This window comes from Notamacropus eugenii, chromosome 7, assembly GCF_028372415.1.
Source record: "Notamacropus eugenii isolate mMacEug1 chromosome 7, mMacEug1.pri_v2, whole genome shotgun sequence".
Lineage (NCBI taxonomy): Eukaryota > Metazoa > Chordata > Mammalia > Diprotodontia > Macropodidae > Notamacropus > Notamacropus eugenii.
In genome coordinates, this window is record NC_092878.1 from 32,387,584 (window position 1) to 32,411,194 (window position 23,611).

Sequence of the window (23,611 nt, forward strand, 5' to 3'; positions counted from 1 at the left end):
TTCTCATTTGTAAAATAGAGATTATTGTAGCACCTACTTGGGTTGTTACAAGGCTCAAATGGGATAATATTTATAAAATGTTTAGCCTAGTGCCTGGCACGTAATAAGTGCTTAATAAAAAACCCAGAAAAACAAAACTTATTTCCTTCCTTCTCCCCCCACCCCGCTTCCTTTCTCTATCCCTCCTACTCTTCATCCCTCCCTCCCTTGTTTTCCTTCCTTTCTTCCATCCAGTCAACATTTTGTTTTTCAACAGTCAGCAATTTCCATGCACACAGAAATAGGGAATGAAGCATTTTAGTGTCTATGGATCCCATTAACAGGGAAAATTCTCCTGCAGAAATTATGCACTAGAAAATTTGCCTTGAAATATGGGCTGATAAATGTGTTAACTTACAAGGAAAAAATCTAAACTATATTAGAAAAGGGTTGTTACAAGATGTACTGGATAGACATACACCAAACACATTCTGGCTGGCAGGCTGTACATTCTGTTATTTGATAAAACTAATAATGTGATAGGACGTGTTGATATAACTGATCCATTTAGCAAAAACCACAAACATTTACACAGAAAAAATAAATAAATAAGGTTTGCAGCTCTGGCAGAGGAGCTAAAACAAATCTAGAAACTGAGGAGCATCAAAAAAAAAGACAGATATTGACTTGGCAAGTGGGATGATTTCACTGCGCATTTGTTTGACTCAGGGAACAAAACGTTTGGTCAAATCAAGGGAACTCATCATTCAGTCACTTTCTACATTTATTTACTAAATAGCTATAGGTATCTCCCTAACTGATTTCTGCCCCAGTTGTAAAATGAGGTGAATGCTACCATTTGTCACTAGATATCTATGAAGTACTTTGCACTCCTCTGAGGAAGGAGCAGAGCCATAACTAGGAATTCTGCACATTGAGCAAAGTGGGCAGATCAGGTGATAGGGAGAGCTCACCTGGGGTGTATAGCCATGGAAAATGAGAAGAAAAAGCACAGCCTTTGACAGTGCTGATAGAATCCCCTAGATCAGGGGATTCATGTTAAGAACATGAAGTCCATGGATTTCAGGAAGTTTATTAACTTGGGTGGGAAAAAAAATTACATCTTTGTTTTTCACTAACCTCTAACTGAAATTTCTCGTTTCCTTTAATTATAAAGGTAGGCAACAAATATTTTTTCTGTCCATAGATTTCACCAGACTGCCAAAGGGATCCATGACACAAAAGTGTTAAGAACTTCTGCTCTAGATTTTAGGACCCTGAGACAAACCCCAGCTGCCCCATTTAGTTATGGCTCAGAGAAAAGAAAATACAAAGACAAGCCATCATTACTGGGCTTTTCCCTCAAGTTTAGGAGAGTAACTTTTTGCACTTTGGGTTTTGTTTCCAAGTCTTTAAGAATGTCTCTGGCTTTTCGGTGGGACATTAATATTTTAGAATCCTCTTTAAATGTGTTGAGATAACACTGGGGAGTTTTTTACTTAGATGAGACCAGTTTGGATTCTCTGACATCAATAGCCATATAATCATACTTAGATAACACAGACCACCCAGGAAACTAAAATGACTTCACAAATAGTCAATCACATAATCTCAGCAGATCTTTGAAGAGGTTTTTACATAGCAGAGGGAGTCATTCTCAATAAAATAGCCAAGGAACTGAGTGAGTGATGTATCTAAATTTACGGGAGACCTGTGAGAGAGCCACAAATAAACTAGAGAAATGCTTCTGACATTTTGCAAATCATAAACATTACCTGACACAATCTTCTCTCAATTTATTCTTTCATTGTTTTGAGCATTATATGCACCAAAGATGCTTACAGAAGATTCCCAACTCAAACCGTATTGCAACTTTTTTATGATGTGGTGGTAGGGAGGTGGAGAGTGGGAAGGTGAGAATTGCAGACAACAGGAAGGAGGTATGGAAATTCTGGTGCCAAGTTTTTTCTATTTTTACAAACAGATAATGTTCAATTGACAACACTGTTAGAAACTAATACCTTATTGGTTACTGTGCTGGGCTCCACTTGGCACAGAATCATAGATTTGTTACTCTCCGACCTGAAATATGATTGGTGCTTTCCTTTACAGTTTGATCTTTTTCACTTGAATGATAAGGCAAGTATTTTTTGGTAGGGGGTGAAGTAGATGCATTTTGTGACAGTTTTAAGGTATAATTGATATTTTCCCCTTAGGAAGCCTGATTACTTTCATCCTCATTCAAGGGAGATGCCTATAGCACACTGTCCCCAGTTAAACTAAAGCAACTTACAAAGTCAAGCCAGTAAGCATTTATTAAATGCTGATCATCTGCCAAACTTGGTGCTAAGTGTTGAGAATACACATAGAAGCAAATAGAAAGATAGTTCTTGCCCTCAAGGAGCTTATATTCTAATGGGGGAAAAGATAATACATAAAAGAAGGCTGAAAGATGATAGGAAGGGAAAGATATCCATGAAATGTGTGGGGGTGGTGCATAGTAGAGTAAGAAGTTTGGAGAGTCAAAAGCGGAGAGCTGACTGAGGAATGAAAGAGTAAATATGGTTGGCTTGGGAAATATCTTGAAGATGGAGGTTCCAGGAGGAAATGATCCATCAAAGAAAGTGGCCACAGCGGTGAAGGAATCTTCCAGGGTGAGAAGAATGCTAGGGAAGGGTACAGAAACAAGTTCAAAAAGTCAGGAGTAGAGCCCAGAGAGGAATAAAGGTACAAAGTCTTCCCACTAAATGAACTTACATTTTTTCCATCATTATTTTTAATAACAGATTTTCAACTCAAGGACAATTGCTTTATCTCCTTTGTGATGCTTGGAAGAAGAGAAAGAGATGAAAAGATTCACCTGAAAGGTGAAACTTCAAATCTTTTATGATGTTGATACAGACTAGGGAAAGGAGAAACTAAATCCTGGCATGTTGTGCTTGGGGAGAAAAAACATTGCAGAAAGAGTCTAATGACAATTCAAGATTTTATCTGAAAGGAAAAGATCAAGGGGAAGCTGGTCTGCTATATGCTCAGTTTAAAACTAGTCAAAATATGTGATTTTGACAGGATGAAACAAAAAAAGATATTTGACAATTTAAAGATAAAAGAATTGTCTATCTGATCATGTCTTTCTGATTTCCCATAAATGGAAATTATATAATTTTTGAAGGAAATATATTAGGAAGAAATATATATTAAATTCCCAGAGCTTACCATAGTGATGGACTCTGAAAGGAATCAGAGCATATGGCATGGTGATTTCTCTCAGCCATGACCATGCTTCTGGGTGACTGGAAGGATGGTGGTGCTATCAACATTAATAATGTTTCCAAAATCATATGAAAGCACCATTTTCAGTGGAAAACAAACCTCTCATCTTAAAAGTCTCAAAACACTACAGTAACAATGTCCCACCAATTTCAGTTTATGATGGAAATATATGTTTGTGTCTGTGTGTATTTACACATGTATATGTGTTTGGGAAGGTCTGTATATAAACATCGATGTACAGGGCAAAGTTAGTAGGGGTGGAATGTGGAGGTGTAACATGAGAAGTAAGGACAGGCAAAAAGGGTGGGAGAGAGGAAAAGGGTGGGATAAAAACTCAGGTTCAGCATCTCTATGCATATTTTTAACAGTAGGCTAACCATGTTCTGCCAATAAATACTTTTTGAAAATTATTATGTTGGAAAATTTTTTTCCAGGTCTGAACAATATGTACTAGCTCTACCTGCATTTGCCACAACCAGTCCCATCTTCTTAACCAATCCAACTTCTCTCAGATGGCTACCAGATACTCCTGTGGTTGGGAACCACTCACACAGAAGCCACAACAACCAAAATAACACTGCTTTGACACAGTGTTCCTTCATGATGGATTAAGTTGATCCACTAATTTTCATTCTTAAACAAATGTCTGTTTGTGTGTGTACATGTGCATATATGCATGCAAAAGTCATAGTACCCTTCTCCTGTTCCTAGAGAGTGACTTTGTCTTCTCCAAAAAGTGTTTTCAAAAGGCATTAGGGCTTCAAACCCTACACATTCCCTTGTTATCCCTTCTTCTCTTGGCCATCTCAACCTTTCTTTATGAAGGTAACGTTCAGGTATGTGAAATTCCTTCAGAAACTTAATGTGTTGAACAAATATAAGGAATTATTTTTAGTATTAGGCTAAGAGAATTCAAGCAACGCCCTTCAACAATTACATGGAGGTTTCTCGAAAAGTCAGACAAAGAGGGAATATAGAACTAGATGTATCTTATAACTTCCTCATTGAACCTATTACCATATTTACATTAGAAAACTTTGATGTTTCTTTTGGAGATCATCACCTCCACCTAATGAAGGTGTCTGTGGCCAAGACATCCAAGAGATACCCTCTCTTTGAGAGCTGGTTATCACACTCCTTCCCAGTCAGTGCAAGTGTGCATCCATACACATATAATTTCTTTTAGACTTTAGGAATATTGGTCCATGTTTAATTTCATGGAAAGAACTTAATTATATAGTCAGGGGTTCCCAAAAAAACTATTTCCACAGAAGATCATTATTTCATGGTAGAAGGAAAGGACAAACAAACTGTACCCATAAAATAGGAATAAGGAGACCTGGGATCTGTCTTTAATGCTGTCACCCAGCAATTGTACATTTTTGGACAACACACTTCAACCATCTAAGTTTTAGTTTCCTCCCCTTTAAAATAAGGGATTTGGATCAGATGATCTTACATTTCGTCCCAGTTGTAAACTTCTATGATCATTTGACCATCACCTTAAACATTTGAATATAGTTGTATGATTTCGCAGGAAATATTTTCTTATGAAATTCTTTGATAGGGCCATAGGATCATAGGTTCAGTGCTGAAAGGGATATTAGAGACCATCAAGTCCAATGAGACATAGGGAGTTTGAATGACTCGCTCAGGGTTGTGTAGCTAGTAAGTATCTGAGGCAATTTTGAATCCAGGTTTTTGAGTTCAGTGTTTTATTACAATGCTACTTCAGAAGCGAAATGGAATGTTTGAAATGACACTTTAAAATCATCATTTCTTGAGCTGGACCTGGTAGGAATCTTTGAGATCATCTAGGCTAAGAGGAATGATTTACTCAAGGTCCTAGAGTTATCCAAACAGCAGAGTCAGGATTTGTATTCTTTCAGTCTAGTATTTTTCAATTACCCAATGATAAAGCCCCTTTTCATTTTTCAGTCATTTTCATTCATTTCAGATTCTTTGTGATCCCATTTGGGATTTTCTTGGGAAAGATAGTAGAGTGGTTTGCCATTTCCTTTTCCAGCTCATTTGACAGATGAGGAAACTGAGGAAAACAGGGTGAAGTGACTTGCCCAGGGTCACATTGCTAGTAAGTATCTGAGGCTGGATTTGAACTCATAAAGATGAGTCTTCCTCATTCCAGGGTTGGCAGAACATGACCTAGCTGCCTCTAACAGAGCCCCTTTAGAAGCCTAATTTCATAACATGGCCAAAGCTTTGTGTCCCAACTTATATCTTGGTCACAAACAAGTAGCTTCCTTTTAAGGAGCAGAAACCAGGTTGTGACAGATGTAGGGAAATAAAGCTTGCAATGAGATATTTTGAAAAATAGTGACAGTCAAACAAGTTGTGGTATATGATTTTGATAAAATACTACTGTGCTATAAGGAATGATGAGATCAATGATCTTAGAAATACATGGATAGACTTGCATGAAATAATGAAGAATCAAATAAGTAAAAGCAAGAAAACATATACAGTAACAGCAATAGTGTTTTAACAACCACTTTGAGTGGCTAAGTCATTTTGACTATTATAAATACCCAAATTAACAGCAAAGGATGTATGAAGGAAGATGCTATCTGCATCCAGAGAAAGAAATGATTAATAGAAGTATGTATAGAATTATTTTATGCATGTGCACACACACACACACACACATATTTGTGTTTAGTGGTAGTCATCTCTAGGGTGGGGGAAAGAAAAAAAAGAAACATTATAACTTTATTATATATTTTAAAAGAATAGCAAGTTGTACATAATTGATTTGCAATTTCATGTACAATCATCTTTTAAAAACCATACTATGTGATGGAAATGCTTTATTTCATCAATTAAAAAATTAAAAAAAAAAAAGAAAATTAGTGACAATGATTGGAGCCCCCATTAACAACCATAACTTTTATTTACATCCTAGTGTGATGATTAAAAAGGTTTGAGACATAGTTTCTGAATTTAATCATTTTATTAATGAAGCCAGTAGATTATTAATAAAAGGATGTTCATTTAGTCACCTCTCTTAGACCAAAGACCCCTACTAGCAGTGGAGTCACAATTTATATGCCCTTTGAAAAGTAGATGTTTCCAAGGGATGGCAATCAGCTGTGATTTGTTAATACAATGGGAGGTGGGCTATCTTGCAGTACATGACTTAGGTCACTCAAATGTTGGTCAGAGAGACATCAATTTCCATATTACATCTCTTTATGATGGGGAGAATCAGCATTTTTCCCAGGCCTGTCTGAGCCAACACAATAAACAGGAATACACCCATTAGCCCAAACTTAGAATTTCTTTTACTGTTTGATTAGATCTCAGATTGGATAAATCTCTATGAGAGACTTCCCACATCGGTTGATTTCTAGATAAGGAAGTAGGAAAGAGGGACACCTTGTATCTAATGAAATAGTTACTAAATATGAGAGGAATATTCATTTCTCACATTGGTATATTATCCAGTTGAGGCTACGGGTGGCTTGATAAAATAGAAAGAACAGAAATTTAAAATGGCAATCATTTGGCAAAGACTTTACATATATCTTTCACTGTCCAAATTAGTGTCCTTTCTTTATAATCCTGCCCTTGCTTTGATGTATTTCAAATACTAAACAACTTCTATGCTCAAAAGCACTTTATTAGGCACTGGGAATACATCAATGATAAACTAAACAATCCATATTCCCAAAAATCTTATAGTCTACTAAGGATATACATAATAAACATGAAGACAAATAAGCATTAGAGTGGTAGAGTGTGATAGAGGCACAGACAAAGGGCTCATTTCAGCTCAAGGTATGAAAGTAGACTTCATGGAGAAGGCAGAAAGTGAGCTGGTCCTTGGAAGGAAGAGAAACATTTCTTTAGGAAGAGGAAGGAATGTTTTGTAGGCCTAGGGGATGGCCAGTGTGAATGCATGGGGTAGGAAACAGCTGAATAAAATCAGGGAACTTAAGTATGAAGGGAAATGATATGAAATAAGATTGGAAAGGCAGGTTGGAGCCAGACTGTAAAGTTCCTTATATGCTAAATTGAAGAGCTTGTTATTTTATCCTACAGGTATGTTAGCAGTTGACCTGCTTAGCCATCTTGGCCATATCATAATTACAAGCGACATTCCTTCTAGCTGTTTGGAATGGGAAGAAGGGTGGAGAGAAGAATTCTCCTTATTCGCACCTTAGCTCTGCCCAGAACCATAGCGAGTCCCAAAAAGTCACGTTGGATAAAGCAGGCAGCTTTCTGTTATTGACAGAATAATATTCAAAACAGATTTGTCCCTTGGAAAAAGGATTGGATGGAGAGGATGATCATGATTCCAGGGAACAGATAATGACAGTTCTAGGCATAGTTCTAGGGAACTACAAGGGAAGAATGTCGTCTATATTGTAAAATGTGGTCACTCAGTTGTCTTTGCTTAACTGTTTCTCTTGTTTTTATTACAAAGGAAGGTTCAATTCTAGTGTGTGTGTGTGTGTGTGTGTGTGTGTGTGTGTGCGTGTGTGCGTTTGCGTGTGCATGTGCATGTGCGTGCATGCGTGTGTGTAGGGGGCATACACAGAAATGACAATGTGGCCTTGGGCAAGTTCTTTAGGCTCTCCGGGCTTCATTTTCCTCATCTCTAAATTGAGGGGATTGCAGTAGATGGCTTCTGAAGTTCCTTCCAAGTTCTAAATCTATGATCATAAGATATTTTTAAAAGTATTCATAAAACTTAATTGAAAACAAAATTAATTTATTTTTACTCCCTCTCTCCGTTCTTTTTTCTTCTTCAGAGTGCTCCATTTTCATTTCTCTTAGGCTCAATCTCAGGTTTTAGCTCTTGCTGTAGTTCTCACAGCAAATAATTGATGGATGGAGAAAATGTTATTAACAGGTAATAGGGAGCCACTTCAATTTCTTGAGCAGGAGAGTGCTATGTTCAGATATTATACATAAGGAAAATTATTTTGGCAGCTTTGTTTGGCTGGGTTGGAGGGGAGAGATTGGAGGCAGGGAAACCAGTTAAAAGATTATATATTACAATAGTCTAAGAAAGGAGGTGGGTGAGGGGTGGTAATTGTATGAGTGGAGAAAAACATCTAAATTGCATAGGTGAGTCCTAGAGTTGACAGCTGTTTGGTAGCCTATTTTTCTAACCTTATTGGCCATTACTCCCCACCTCCCTCCACTCTTTATTCATGCCCAACTGGTCTTCTTTCTGTTCTTCACACATGATATTTCATCTCCCCTTTGCTGTCATTGTTCTGGTGGTCTCCCATGCTTGAGATGCACTCCCTTCTGGCCTCCATCTCACAGAGTGCCTTCCTTTAAAATACAGACCAGGTATTATCTTCTGAATAAATCGTTTCTCTACTCGCCTCCCCTCCCCACAACCAGTGTTTTCTCTTCCAAGCGACTTTATATTTAACAATTTTGTATATATTTGTATTCATTTATATTTGTATCTATTTGTGTTGAACTTAATGTTTATATTTTAGGGCATGCTTATTATCTCCTCCATTAAAATATAAGCCTATTGTGAGAAGGGATTGTTTTATTCTTTGTACCTGTAGCTCCAGCTTTTAGCACGGTGTTTGGCATATAATGAACACTTAATAAATGATTGATTGAGTAAGGGGAGGAAGAAGAGTCAAAGATGATTCTAAGCTTTCAAGTCAGGGGGATGAGGAAGCCATCAGTGGAAATGGGGAAGTCAGGGAAAGGGGGACTTTTAGAGGGGAGATGATGAGTTGACCTTTGGTGACATGTCATAAACTTGCTACTTATAGATATAGATATCTTATGCTCAAGGTCCTCCAATACCATGTGGACAACATCTTTCTGAAACCGACTAGGAAAGTTCAGGAAGTAGTCTATTTAGATAAGAGATCTGAGATAAATCTGATTAACACTCTCTTATCATTGATCTCTATGCTAACATAGGGGCAGCTAGTGGAACAGGAGATAGAGTACCAGATCTAAAGTCAGGGAGACTTGAGTTCAAATTTGCCCTCAGACACCTATTAGCTATGTGACTCTGGGTAAGTTATTTCATCTCGGTTTGCCTCAGTTTCCCAATTTGTAAAATAAGGATGCTAATAACACCTACCTCCCAGGGTTTTAGGGAAGATCAGATGAGATAATAATAGTAAAGGGTTTGGTATATGCTAGATGGTATGTAAATGTTGGCTATTAATAAATATTATTATAGAATTATAAATAGTGTTATCATATTATTATTTACAGCACATCCCAAAATATGTGTGTACATATATATGCATATATATATATATATATATATATATATATATATATATATATATATATATATATATGCATATATACACATGCATACATACGCACCTACGTGAGGACCCAGGCTCCTCATGTACTCACTTCAGGACTGTACAACTTCCACTTGTCTTATCGACTTTTCTTAACTTCTTCCCTTTATTTGTTTTTCTGGTAGAAATACTCTGAATCTCCCTCATCGTTCACTTTCCCCAAGCTCCTGCAAACAGACTGACTCTCCTAGAATCAGTCTTTGATTCCATATAAGCCCATATTATAGTTCATCTTTTCCTTTTCATATAGGTTAATGAACCCCTTTCTTGGTCAATAAAGTCCTTCACACCAATGTTAGTTCTCCATCTGTGTTTCTTCCTCTGTCACTCACAAGCCAGTCTCCAAACATGCCATCTCCAGTCTACTTCCTGATGCCTTTAAACAACCCCTATGAGTAACTGGTAAGATCTTCATGATTTTGATTGGTTGTGTTGAAATAGTGTTGACATGACCTTAATTCCATATTTATTAGCATATACTCAGTAAATGCTTGAGGCAAATCTGGGATTAAAGTCTTTGTGTTTCTTTCCAGTCTGCTTCTCAGTACTTTTCCTTGAAAAATCTTGTGAAAATACATCTAGATGATACCCTAAAATTTTAGGATTCCATGAGTAGATAAAATTTTCTTTGGTTTTTTAACACAACTGACACAATAAAAAGCTTTCTGTAGTTAAAATGTGAATCTAACAAAATTCAAGACAAGGACCTATAAAATACTCAAAGATGGAAATAACAGTTAATATTTATACGATGCTTTAAACTTCAAAAAAGTGTCTTATTATGTCTGTTTTACATGTGAGGGAACTGAGTCTAAGAAGGGTCAATTGACTTAAGGTTTAGTAAACTGTGACTGAGGCAGGATTTGCACTCAGGTCTTCCTGATCCCAAAATCTGGTTCTTAAGCTATTGTACCTTCTAGTCACATCTGAGAGCTATAAAGAAGAAAAACTTAGGAAAAGAACACATAACATTTTAGTAAAAATGTATTAGAAACATTACACACACACACACACACACACACACACACACACACATATATATATAAAACAATGTATCATGAGTTCATGATTTCCTGTGTGGAAATTACCTTCATCCATGCAAATTGTAATATTTGTTCTCTATAACAGGGCTTCTTAAGCTTTCTCTACTGGACCCCTTTTCGCATTTAGGCAGTACTCCTTGGCATTGAGTGGTCTGAGGCTACGGTAAAGTTACCCAATGCAAGACAGGCAAGCACCGACAGAAGCACCTCAGATTCATGTCTGATTTTTAATTAATTTTTGGTCTTTGTGCATTCAGAAAACTTTTAATGTTGTCAATTTTTTCATGACCCCATATTTAAATTTAAGAAGTTTAAGAGGTGTTGCACATCAAAGTACCTGTCCCTAACTTATACATATGAATAAGATGTATATATCTCTTTCTTTACATAGTGGTTTGGTGAAAAAGCAGAATGTCTCTATTTAAAACTACTTGAATATTATTCAAAAATTAAGCTTTGATTAAAATGTCTTGTCACTCCAAAGTCTTCCCCCACCTCCCAGAATTTAGTCTGTATCAGGGGGAACTTAGAGCCTAATTCTGTGATGGTTATATTTGCTAAAATACTCTTTAATACTAATTAACCCACAAACACCTATCTGGTGAGTGGTTAGGGTTGAAAATGATGGACAATGCAGACAGCTGTGCAAAGAAGACAGTGCAGCTGTCTGCAACCATTCATTGACACTCCTGTCTCCGAGTTTAACAGATGTTCTCTTGACAGTAGTGATTGGTGTTGGAACCTGGCAGTCTCTGAGGTAATACGGTAGGGGTGCTGTGCCTGGATTTGTGGGAGAATGGGAAGAGTAAATATTAGGGGTGATGGAAGATTATATGTTTTACTCATGTTTCAAGCACTGGATTTGTGGTAGCTCTGGGTTCCAATGCCTTTCAACAGAGCAATATCAGTATTTTAGACACTAACGACAAGACCCTGGAAAAATCTGGTGGGCAGTTTTGGTAGAGGAGTCTTCAGGGAGTAGGCAAAAGATCTAGTCTATATGTACATAATTAATGAGAATAATAATAGTGAGCAGTTATATAGCATCACCTAATATGTGCCAGGTATCGTGCCAAGAGCTTTACAAATATTATCTAGTTTGATCCTCACAACAACTTGGGAGTTAGGTGTTATTATCTCCTTTTACAGATGAGGAAACCAACTCAAAGAAGGGTTAAGTGACTTACCCAGGATCATACAGCTAATAGCTGTCTCAGGTCATATTTGAGCTCAGGTCTTCCTGACTAGGCTTAGTGCTCTCTTCACAACACCAGCTAGCTGTGGCAAGTGAGAAGTGCTTCTGGGTGCTTGTTTACATTTGTTAGCCAACAGGATATCTGAGAGAAAGGTAAGTTTGGAGAAAATTAGATGAGTTAAAAAAACAAAATTAGAAAAGATTATCAGGGGTGCCATGTTATTATACAATCTGTCTTCCTTGTTTCTGTTACTTTCTGGATCTGAATATTATAGATCCAGAGTCAAATGACCCAAGCAGCCATATAGTCCAAACCAATGAGGAAACTGAGGCCATGGAGGTTAAATGACTTGCTCCAAGTTGTAGTATAGTTAATGTAAAACTCAGGAGTTGAACCTTGGTCCTCTGACTTCAGAGCCAGTGTTCTTTCTGTTTATTATCTCTATGAACTTGGGAAAACTCTCTTAACTTCTCTGAGCCTCAATTTTCTCATTTGTAAAAGGAAGGGGTTTGACAAGATGGTCTCTGAAGTTCCTTCCAGCTTCAGAGCTGTTATCCAATGATCCATTCTGTGATATTACATTGTAATAATGGATGGTATATGGTCTAAGGGAAGAGTCCCTTCCCAGGGTCCTTCATTCCAGTAGCATGAAGGAGTGCCTTTGAGAGGATCTATAAGAAATCTGAGGTAGTTAGGTGGTGCAGTGGATAGAGCACCAGGCTTGGAGGCGGGAAGACTTATCTTTCTGAATTCAAATCTGGCCTCAGACACTTACTAGCTGTGTGACCCTGAGCAAGTCACTTAACTCTGTCTCAGTTTCTTCATCTGTAATACAAACTAGAAAAGGAAATGGGAAATCATTTCAGCATCTTTGCCAAGAAAACCCCAAATAGGAACATGACTGGAAAAACTACTCAACAATAACAACATAGGAAACTTGGAAGCTGTTTTTTTCAGGAGATGCCCTTCTGATCACCTAGAATTCTTTCCCTAAGAATAACAATACTTTTGTTGAAAATATTCTCAATTTTGTTTCCTTCTCTGATGTACAGACAAGTGCTGTAGAATATATGGAGACTGGGGAAAATGTTTGGATCCAAATTATATGGTATAGATGAACTTTCTGAACTTTGTGCATACATAATCATCTATATCAAAAAGAATGTGACTCAGTTTAAATCTTGATAATTTCCTCACATTTCATGGACGTGATTCTAAATTATTATCTCTTACCCTAAATTCCTTCCCTTTTTGATCATACCTCCAAGGGCACCATTGCTTGAGTATATATCCCAAAGTTCACAAAACTCTTACAAACATTAGCAAATGAATGGTTAGTTTAGATAGAACACACACACGTATACCTCCGATGTAAGCAGTAAGGAGTCCACAGTTTACATTTTTGTCTTTTTTTAAAGAGAAATCATATTCCATATGAGCCAGTCTTTCAGCCAAGAGAGTGTAGAAAGAATCTTCTCCCCCCTCTCCATAGTCTTTTTCTGTCTCTTGACTCTGTCTCTTTCTACCTCTTACACACTCCCTTTTTAATCATGTTTTTAATGCCCTTTGTAGACAGAATGAAGTAGAATATAAATTATGTTTACCCATCTTAGAACAAGCTGTTCCTCAGCGACATACCAAGACACCAAAAATGAGACAGATTCTTTGGATAATACCTTCTTTGTGAGCGAGGATTGAATCACTAGGTCTAGAAACAAATGATTAATCACAGCCCAGCTTTAATGAGAATGACCACAGTCTGTGAGGTCCCTAAATTCAAAAAAGACAAATGTGTATGGCAGTAGTTCTTAACCCTTTTTTCTGTCGTGGTTCCCTGGCTCAATCTGGTGAAACTTATGGACCCTTTCTCAGGATAATGCTTTTTGAATACATAAAATAAAACACACAGGTTTAAAAAGAAACCCAATTAAATTGAAATACAGTTATCAAAATATGAAAAAAAAGTTCATAGACTCTCTGAAATCTAAGCATGGACTCCTTGGACCCAAAGTCAAGGAGTTAATTTAATCTCTGGAAAGTCACGGTTTCTTAAAGGTGGCTTCTACAATAGTAGTAATGAAAAGTGTAAATATAAAATATGTAAACAAGCAAATACCATCTTCCTTTCTAGATATGTATCTGACCAATGAGAGGATTTTGGGCAGCATGTAGTTTGTGTCCTTATTTTCTTGCCCAATTTTTCCATTCCTCTCCTTCGAGTAGGATCAGGTACACTAATCTTTATGGTCCTAGAATAATAACATAAAACAATCCTGTTATTACCAACAGCAACCACAATGATGGTGAGGCTCAGACAGTTTTTAGACTAGATCCTCCTAAGAATGAAGGATATCAAAGATGTCCAGGAAAGGGTAAACGACCCATCCACACAAAAATATTTATAGCAACTTTCTGTGGTGGTTAAGAAAAGGAAACCAAAGGGATGCTCATCAATTGGGGAATGGCCAAACAAGCGTGCTATATGATTGTAACGGAATATTATTGTGCTGTTCAAAATAACGAGCAGGATGATTTCAGGAAAACTTAGAAAGGCTTACATGAACTAATGCATAGTGAAATGAACAGAACCAGAAGTACATTGTATGCAGTGACAGCAATATTGTCCAATAAAGAACAGTGAATGACTTAACTACTCTCAGCAATACAGTGATCCAAGACAATCCCAAAGGACTAATGGAGAAGCATACTATTCACCGAGAGAGAACTGAAATGGATTGAATACAGAATGAAGCAGGCTATTTTTTCCCTTTCTTTCTTTCTTTTTATTCTAGTCTTCTTGTACAAAATGGCTTGAGGAGCAGCTAGGTGGTGCAGTGGATAGAGCACCAGTGCAGGAGTCAAATCTCACCTCAGACACTTGACCCGCACTAGCTGTGTGACCTTGGTCAAGTCACTTCACCCCAACTGCCTCATCCTGGGCCATCTCTAGTCATCCTGATGAATATCTGGTCACTGGATTCAGATGGCTCTGGAGGAGAAGTGAGGCTGGTGGCCTGCACAGCCCTCCCTCACTCAAAACAAAGTCAAGTGCAAGTCATGTCATTATTTCTCTGATGGTATGGTCTTCAGCAACCAAGGACACACACAAAATGGCTACTATGGAAATGTTTTACATAACTGCACATGCATAACTTACATCTGATTGTTCACTATCTGGGGTGTGGAAGGAGAGAGAGAGAGGGAGAGAATTTGGAATTCAAAATGTTAAATAAAAACGTTTAATTTTTTTTAAAAAAAGAATGAAAGAAATCACAGAATAATTAAGTGTTTGGAATTTCCTCTTTAAATAGAAAGCACACATCATTTAAGTGAAGTCCTATGGGAGAGGAGAAAATGTGCTGGTTTGGAGACAGAAGACCTGTTTCAAGTTCTGGCCCCCTCTACTTATTAGTCATGTAACCTTGACAAGACTTCTTGGAGTCTGTTTCTTGGTGGAATACTTGAACCATCCATATCAATGTTACTGTGAGAAATGAGCGAGATAATGCATGTAAAGATGGGCCAGTGTGGAGAGGCTGATGGAATATTTGACTTAGAATTGAGAAAAAACTGGATTCTGCCTCAGTTACTTATGATCTGTGTGGATAAAAAAACAGCCAAATGGCTCTCTGACCCTCTAGCTCCTCTTCTGTAAAATGAGGAAAGGAATACTTGTAGTGTATGGCACACAAAGTTGTTTCAATGCCTAAATGAAATAATTTACATTATATACATGAAATACATAGTACTGATATATATGATATATTATAATTATAATATATATTATATAACATTGCTTTTAATGAATACTGGCTGATTGTAATGTGTTATATATAGGCACTGTGGTCAACATTAAATAGTCAGTGACAAAGTGAAAGAGCCCTTGACCTCAAGGAGCAAACACTCTAGTGGGAGAAAGGATATGGGTTATGTACAAAGAAAATATGGAATGATTTGGGTGGAGGCTGAGGGGCCAGGGGGCTAGGGACCCTTCCCCCAGAACAAATCCAATCCATTACTATGATGTAATATCACAAAATGAATCATAGGATCATAGCTCGAGAGCTGGAAGGAACCTCAGAAACCATCTAGTCCAACCCCCTCATTTTATAGATGAGGGAACTAAGGCTCAGAGAAATTAAGGAATTTTTCCCAAGATCACACAGAGAGTAAGTAGAAAGAACATTGTCTCTGGAGTCAGAGGACCAAGATTTAGCTCTGTTATATACTTCTATTATATGTAGAACATAACTTATGGTATAACGTATTATATAAGTTCTGTTAACTCTGAAGCAAATCATTTAAGCTTTCTGAGCCTTGGTTTCCACATTTAAAATGTGAAAGATTTAGATGATATGGCTTCTGGAATCTCTTTTGGCTCTGGATCTATAATCTTCAAATCCAAAATTTTAGATCCAGAAAGTTACATAAGCAAGAAAGACAGACAATTTTATGGTTGCATGGCACCCTGAGATAATCTTGGATGATCAGAGAAAGTCTGATGTAGGAGGTGTATGAAGGGAAGGTGGGAAGGGAATAAATTACAGGAATGCTGGACTATCTATAAAAAGGTATAAGGATGAAAAATGAAATGTTATCTGTGAAGCATTGCAAGTTGACCATCTTGACTGGAATTTGAATATGAATAATGTGTAATAAGTCTGGGAATATAGGTTGAAGCCCACCCACAGTTAGGGAGTCAGGACATGGATGGAAATATAGCAATGGGAGATCAAGAGAAAGTAGGAAAAGAATGAGGTTTTCTTATGAAAACCCAGAAAATGATTCCCAGGAAGAAGGAGTCATCAATAATGTTAAATGTTGAAGAGATGATTAGGACTGAGAAAAGATCACTGGATTTTGTAAATATAAAATCTTTGGAGAGCACAGTTTCAGCTGAGCAAAGAAATCAGGTCAAATTGCAAGGGTTTGAGGAGTATATGAAAAGAAATGGAGACAATAAGAATAGACATTTTTTTTCTAGAAGTTTGTATGGGAGATGGAAGATACAGGATGTTGGTTTGAAGGGATGGTAAGGTCAACTCATGTATTTTTAAGGAAGGATTAGAACTGAGCAGATCTATAAGTAGCAGGGAAGAAGCTGGTAGATTGGAAGGTATTTGAATTTAGAGGGAAGTGGATTGATTGTGGAAGTGATTTTTTCAGAAAGAAAAGCCTAGAAAGGGTAAAATCCAGAGTTGAGGGATTGGCTTTGGTGAGGGGAAAGGTCCCCTATTCATTAGAGACTAGAATAAAATAAGAAAAAGAGGAGAATGTCAAAGCATTTGGAGATGGAGATGGAAAGTCGGGAAGAAGAGTGAGTTTTGAGTGAATGGCTTCTGTTTTCTCGATTGTTGTGTTTGTCCTTCATTGCCAAAGAAGACCATGCCATCAGAGAAGTGATGACATGACTTGCACTTGACTTTGTTTTGAGTGAGGGAGGGCTGTGCAGGGCACCAGCCTCACTTCTCCTCCAGAACCACCGGAATCCAATGACCAGATATTCATCAGAATGACTGGAGATGACCCAGGATGCAGTGGGAGACCTTGGGCCCTTTAGGCCAAGGTCTATGCAGGCACTCAATGGATTTAATTGCAAGAAATTCTTGGATGAAGCAACTGATTACAGAACTGATCTATTTTGTGTATCTACATTTTACATACACTAATATATTAATACTAGCTAGTAGTAAATAATGCCCAGAAGAGAATGTTTAGTATCCTTCAATCCTAAAATTAATACATACATCTTAAATCCCAAGCCACTAAATATATACATAAATCTTAAATCCCAAAGATGAAATGGTAGAACAGAAGCAAAGAATTTTCAGCCATAGTGGGAGAAAGACATGTGACTAATCAGAACAAAAATAAAACAGTTTTCATGTCTTCTGATGAGTATAATTGTTCCTTGTCATCTTTGGTGAACCTCCGCAATGCACTCCTCTTACTTCAATTCAATAAGCTTTTATTAAGATATTTTCTCAACAAAATATAAGGGAAAGTACTATGCTAAGAGGAAAGGGGAAAGAGTGTTGTGGGAGCTTTGAGGCGAGAAGAGAAAATCTGAAACAACCACTGAGGTGGATGGGAGAAGCTATTAAGGATGTGTAAAGGAATAATATTGATATAGTGAAATCCCAGTTGAGATTAAATTATGTAAAGTTGTAATAGATTCAAACAATGTGGTTTCTTGACTTCCACCAACATCCTTCAGTGGTCCTTGAGTAGGAGTGGACTCGGGTGGTAAGGGTAATCTGAGGTTACAGTTTGCTTAGGTATGAGTGCAATAGATCAGAGGGCAGGGAATTGACAGGAAGGGACAATAGGGATTTGAATTGGTTATCTGTAGAATCAATATTTGGAAAGGAGGAAAGCAAAGCCAGAATGGAGCCTGGGAGAACAGGGAGGGGTAGAGAGGCTAGAGGTTCTCTTGAGGATAAAGAATAGGTTTAGGAGAAATGAGGCTCAGGGGGAGATGGAATGATAGCTAATTATGATGACATCAAGGAATTTTGTAATGGAACATTTTGTAAACTTTAAAGCATTAAAGATAGCAAGTATTATTAGTCATTTTTGAATGAATATGGTACTGTGAAACTCTGAAGGACTATACTATTTGAAGATCTCATCAGAGGGAGAGTGGAAAGGGGGGAGGAGGAGGAGAAAGAGAGAGAGAGAGAGAGAGAGAGAGAGAGATATTACAGAATCACAGGTTTAGAGTCAGGGACCTTAGAGACCATCTTTTTCAACCCATTATTTCTTATTTTATAGATGAGGAAACTGAAGCTGAGAGGTGTGGTATACTTTATAAACAATGTCTTCCAGATGGCATCTTTTAGGTAGAGAAATTAGTGGAATGATGTATTCCAGTTCACCATGTCTACAAAAATTTCAAGGTCTTCTTACACCTGATCTATAGACATTACTAGGTAATTCAATTCTCAAACCAAACGGTAGAAGCCCAGCAAGAGCAAACTAACACGCCTCTTGGTGATCAGTTGCAAATGTACTTTCAAATTAGTAGTCAAGGTTATCAGCAAGATGGCGTAGTAGAAAGACGCACATACACATAGCTCCGAACCCACAACCCATAGAACAACTACAAAGAAGTAACTCACGGCGAATTCTGCACCCAGAGGCCACAGAACATTGGAGCGAGGGAGATTTCTGTTCCGGAGAGACCTGCAAACCTCTCGTAAAAGGTCCTTCGTGCTGCGGACTGGGCGCCGGGACTGGGAGCTGAGTACAGCCCTGCCGTGGCCGTGGCACCGAGAGGAACAGATCCGAGCAGGCTTCAGGGACGGGATCTCCAGCGGCCGCACAAGTACCTCCACCCACAGGTGACGGGGGTCTGTGAGAGAGACCCTTTGGTGGGTCGAGGGGGGAGTGGGGTGCCCCCATGGCTCGGGCCCCCTCGGGAGACAGAAGCTGAGGGGCAGCGGCAGACCAGGGCTCTCCAAGCAGGCAGGAGCCTGGATCCATTGTTGAAGGTCTGTGCATAAACTCCCTGAGGGAACTGAGCCTGAGAGGCAGCCCTGCCCTCACCTGAGCATCTGAATTTAATCTCACACTGAATAGCAGCCCTGCCCCCACCCAAAGCCCTGAGGCTGGAAGCAGCATTTGAATCTCAGACCCCAAACACTGGCTGGGAGGATCAGGAGGTGAGGTGGGTGTGAGGAAAATATTCAGAGGTCAAGTCACTGGCTGGGAAAATGCCCAGAAAAGGGAAAAGAAATAAGACTATAGAAGGTTACTTTCTTGGTGAACAGGCATTTCCTCCCTTCCTTTCTGATGAGGAAGAGCAATGCTTACCATCAGGCAAAGACACAGAAATCAAGGATTCTGTGTCCCAGCCCACCCAATGGGCACAGGCCATGGAAGAGCTCAAAAAGAATTTTGAAAATCAAGTTAGAGAGGTGGAGGAAAAGCTGGGAAGAGAAATGAGAGACATGAAGTCAAAGCATGAACAGCAAATCAGCTCCCTGCTAAAGGAGACCCAAAAAAATGTTGAAGAAAATAACACCTTGAAAACTAGCCTAACTCAATTGGCAAAAGAGGTTCAAAAAGCCAATGAGGAGAAGAATGCTTTCAAAAGCAGAATTAGCCAAATGGAAAAGGAGATTCAAAAGCTCACTGAAGAAAATAGTTCTTTCAAAATTAGAATGGAACAGATGGAGGCTAATGACTTTATGAGAAACCAAGAAATCACAAAACAAAACCAAAAGAATGAAAAAATGGAAGATAATGTGAAATATCTCATTGGAAAAACAACTGACCTGGAAAATAGAGCCAGGAGAGACAATTTAAAAATTGTGGGCCTACTTGAAAGCCATGATCAGAAAAAGAGCCTAGACATCATCTTTCATGAAATTATCAATGAAAACTGCCCTGAGATTCTAGAACCAGAGGGCAAAATAAATATTCAAGGAATCCACAGAACACCGCCTGAAAGAGATCCAAAAAGAGAAACTCCTAGGAACATTGTGGCCAAATTCCAGAACTCCCAGGTGAAAGAGAAAATATTGCAAGCAGCTAGAAAGAAACAATTCAAGTATTGTGGAAATACAATCAGGATAACAAATTAGTAGTCAAACTCAGATGAGGATTTATGTATCCTGTTTTCAATGTATATCTACTCATTGTTGTTGAGTCATTTTAGTCATGTGTCTGACTCTCTGTGACTCCATTTGAGGTTTTCTTGGCAGAGATACTGGAGTGATTTGCCATTTCCTTCTCTAGTTCAGTTTACAGATGAGTAACTGAGGCAAACAAGGTTAAATGACTTATTCAGGGTCACGTAGCTAGTAAGCATCTGAGGCAGATTTGAACTCAAGTCCTCCTGACTGAGACCAGGGCTCTATCCTCCGTCACCTAGCTTCCTACAATATCTATGTAGTAGCCCAACAATGATTTTGAAAAAAAAAAAAATGTTATGGTGAAGTGGTTGTTGTTAAGAAACGTTTTATCCTTGTACAAACCCACTTAGTACACTTGTCTCCCTACTCTATACCTACTAAAAATAGAAACTGGTTTGACCTTTCCATTCTACTCCCACCCTCACCCCCAGCAACTTTGGTTTAGTTTCCTATGCTTCAGTTCAATTCAGCTCCACTCCACAAGCATTTATTAAGCTTCCACTACAAGCAAGTTATGGTTAGGCTAGGGATAGATACAAATGCAAAAATGAAAAACAATCCCTGTCCTGGAAGAACTCATATTCAATTGGATCTTCCACCCATATCAGAATTCATAGATAGCTTGCACTATAAACACATTTGGGGGGTGGGGGTGGTTTCATTCATCTGGTTAGGAAACTCACTCTACCCAACCAGAATGATAGTTGTTCAGAAATTTAAAACCCTAGAAAACTGCGGGTGTGGGGGACCTCCGAGAGGTTATTACTTGTGGAGTGTCATATACTAGTACCAGAGGCAGGAGTTGAACCTGGAGCTTCCTGACTCTGAAGCCTGCTAATCTAAGGTCAAAGACAACAACCTTAGAGGTTTTTAATGGCCCTTCACATCATTACAATAGACCACTGCATGTGAGAATCTACTTCTTCAGTCAGTTTCAGCAAATCCAAGTCCTTTCCTCTATTGCTTCACCATGCAAACAAATGAAACTGATGACTATCCAAATAGTTTTCCTTACCGCATGAGGAAGATGCTAGAGCAACAATGCATATGGAAGTTTTGTATATTATTGCCAAGTCCCCTAGATATTAGCAGTCTTTCCCCCTTGGAATTAGTTTATATTTCTTTGCCTAATTTTTTTTGTTTACTTCTCTACATACATGTTGCAAACTCCTCCCCACATTGGAATATAAGTTCTTTGAAGGCAGGGTCTGTTTCATTTTTGTCTTTTTATACCTATTACTTAGCATAGTGCCTTGCACATAGTAGGCACTTGATAAATATTTGCTGAATTCAAGGGAATAAATGTTCTCACTTATTATCATTACTGAGCTCCACAATTTACTTAGTTTGATTATTGCATAAAGAAGAGTAAATTCTTAAAAAGTTTACTAGTCTCTAAAAATGAAATCTTCCTCCCTTTCTCCTTCCCTCCCTTCCTTCCCTTCTGTGAAAAGTCTCTCTGTCTCTGTCTGTCTGTCTCACACACACACACACACACATATGCACATACACACAAAGGCATCAAAATATTTTAAAATGACACTGGAATTAGGCATAGTCTTACTGTTAATGAATTGCCATAACATGTCCACTTTGTTCCTAATTTATAGCCATTGAGAACTGAGTACAAACTATGGAGGTCTCTACTGAGCTGGAAAGGATCCTAGAATGGGCCTTTCATGGGCAGAACAACTTTTGAGTAACACTAACCTAGCTAAATACTGAGAAGCTCACCACTATAGACCTCATGATGTAATAAACTAGTTCTTTAGTCCTAGCAAAGTGCACAATATTTATAGGATGCATTTAAAGAAGAGAATAAAGAGCATTATGCTCAAAGGTGGTAGGGAAGACTGATCACCAGATAATAGATTTTTCCAGACACAAAAATCACAAAGATTAAAATGTGAGGGATAATAATCTTTGTCAGTTGGAGACAACACTGGCACCAGTGAGATTAGGCATCTGAAACACTGAAGAGTAGTTTATTCAGTGACAGAATTTGGCTCCACAAATTTAAATCAGGACAGTCCAGTTTAGGCTTTGTCTAATGTAATTCTTGGTCAGATAGTCACACCCTAATATTTTACATGTATGTCTATTTTAACCACTCTCTTCAGATGGCTATTGGATTTTAAAGTGGTTTGACATAAGGCACCCATTCAGATGTTATAGTCCATATGTTTGTGGAAGTTGTTCATTCCAAGAAATGAATTTGGAAAATACATGTAAGGTCATTTAAAACCATTAGGATCTTTGTCTCTGACTTTAGATCAGTAGCAAGTTCATTTTCCAAAAGGAAACTGTCTTTTTCTGATTTTGTATGTCATGAAAACTGGCTCTTAAACTCTCTCTCTCTCTCTCTCTCTCTCTCTCTCTCTCTCTCTCTCTCTCTCTCTCAGTAGATTTCATGGTCACAAATGAAGCTAACATTCAGATTTGCTTCTTGGAAAACGTTATTTTGCATAACTTTTAATGTTTTCTACATCCAGGCAAGGCTGATTGCAAATGAAGAAAACTGGCCAGTTTTCCCCTATGGGTCATGGAAGATACACACAAAACAATTTCCACAGTCTTTTTTTTTTAAGCCGACTAAATGGATGCATTTTTTTTTCTTCTGTATGACATGAGAATGGGATGGCCAAAGAAGGCAAATGTGAAAAGTCCTTACTCCTATTTAAACAAACACACACACACACACAAACACAATATTCGGGTACCTAGACATGTCTCATATATTAATTGGATGAATAATCATAATATGGGTGAGCATATACATCCAAAGCCTAACAGACTCTTTAAATATTGTATTTCTGCATCTAACTTTTCTCGAGTTAGATTTTCGAGATTTAATTATCTCCGATTGCTTCAGTTACCTGATTCTCCATAAGTAAATATTTTCCTCTGTGGGGTCAACTAAGTTTTGTCTCTTCAGGTTTTTTTTCCTCGACTTTCCCTTACTTCAGAAGGATACCGCAAAACATCTGTAGCCTAGTCTGCATTTAAAAAGCTAGTCTGCATTTAAAAGAAACCCTGGAAAGGAGAGTTCGGGGATGGAAGAAGAAATGTTGATAGGTTGATTAAGTGCTCAGAGGTCCGTGGTACTTGAGTTAGTTGTTGGTGCCTAAGAGGGTCTTTGAGGTCCATTTCAAATCTGG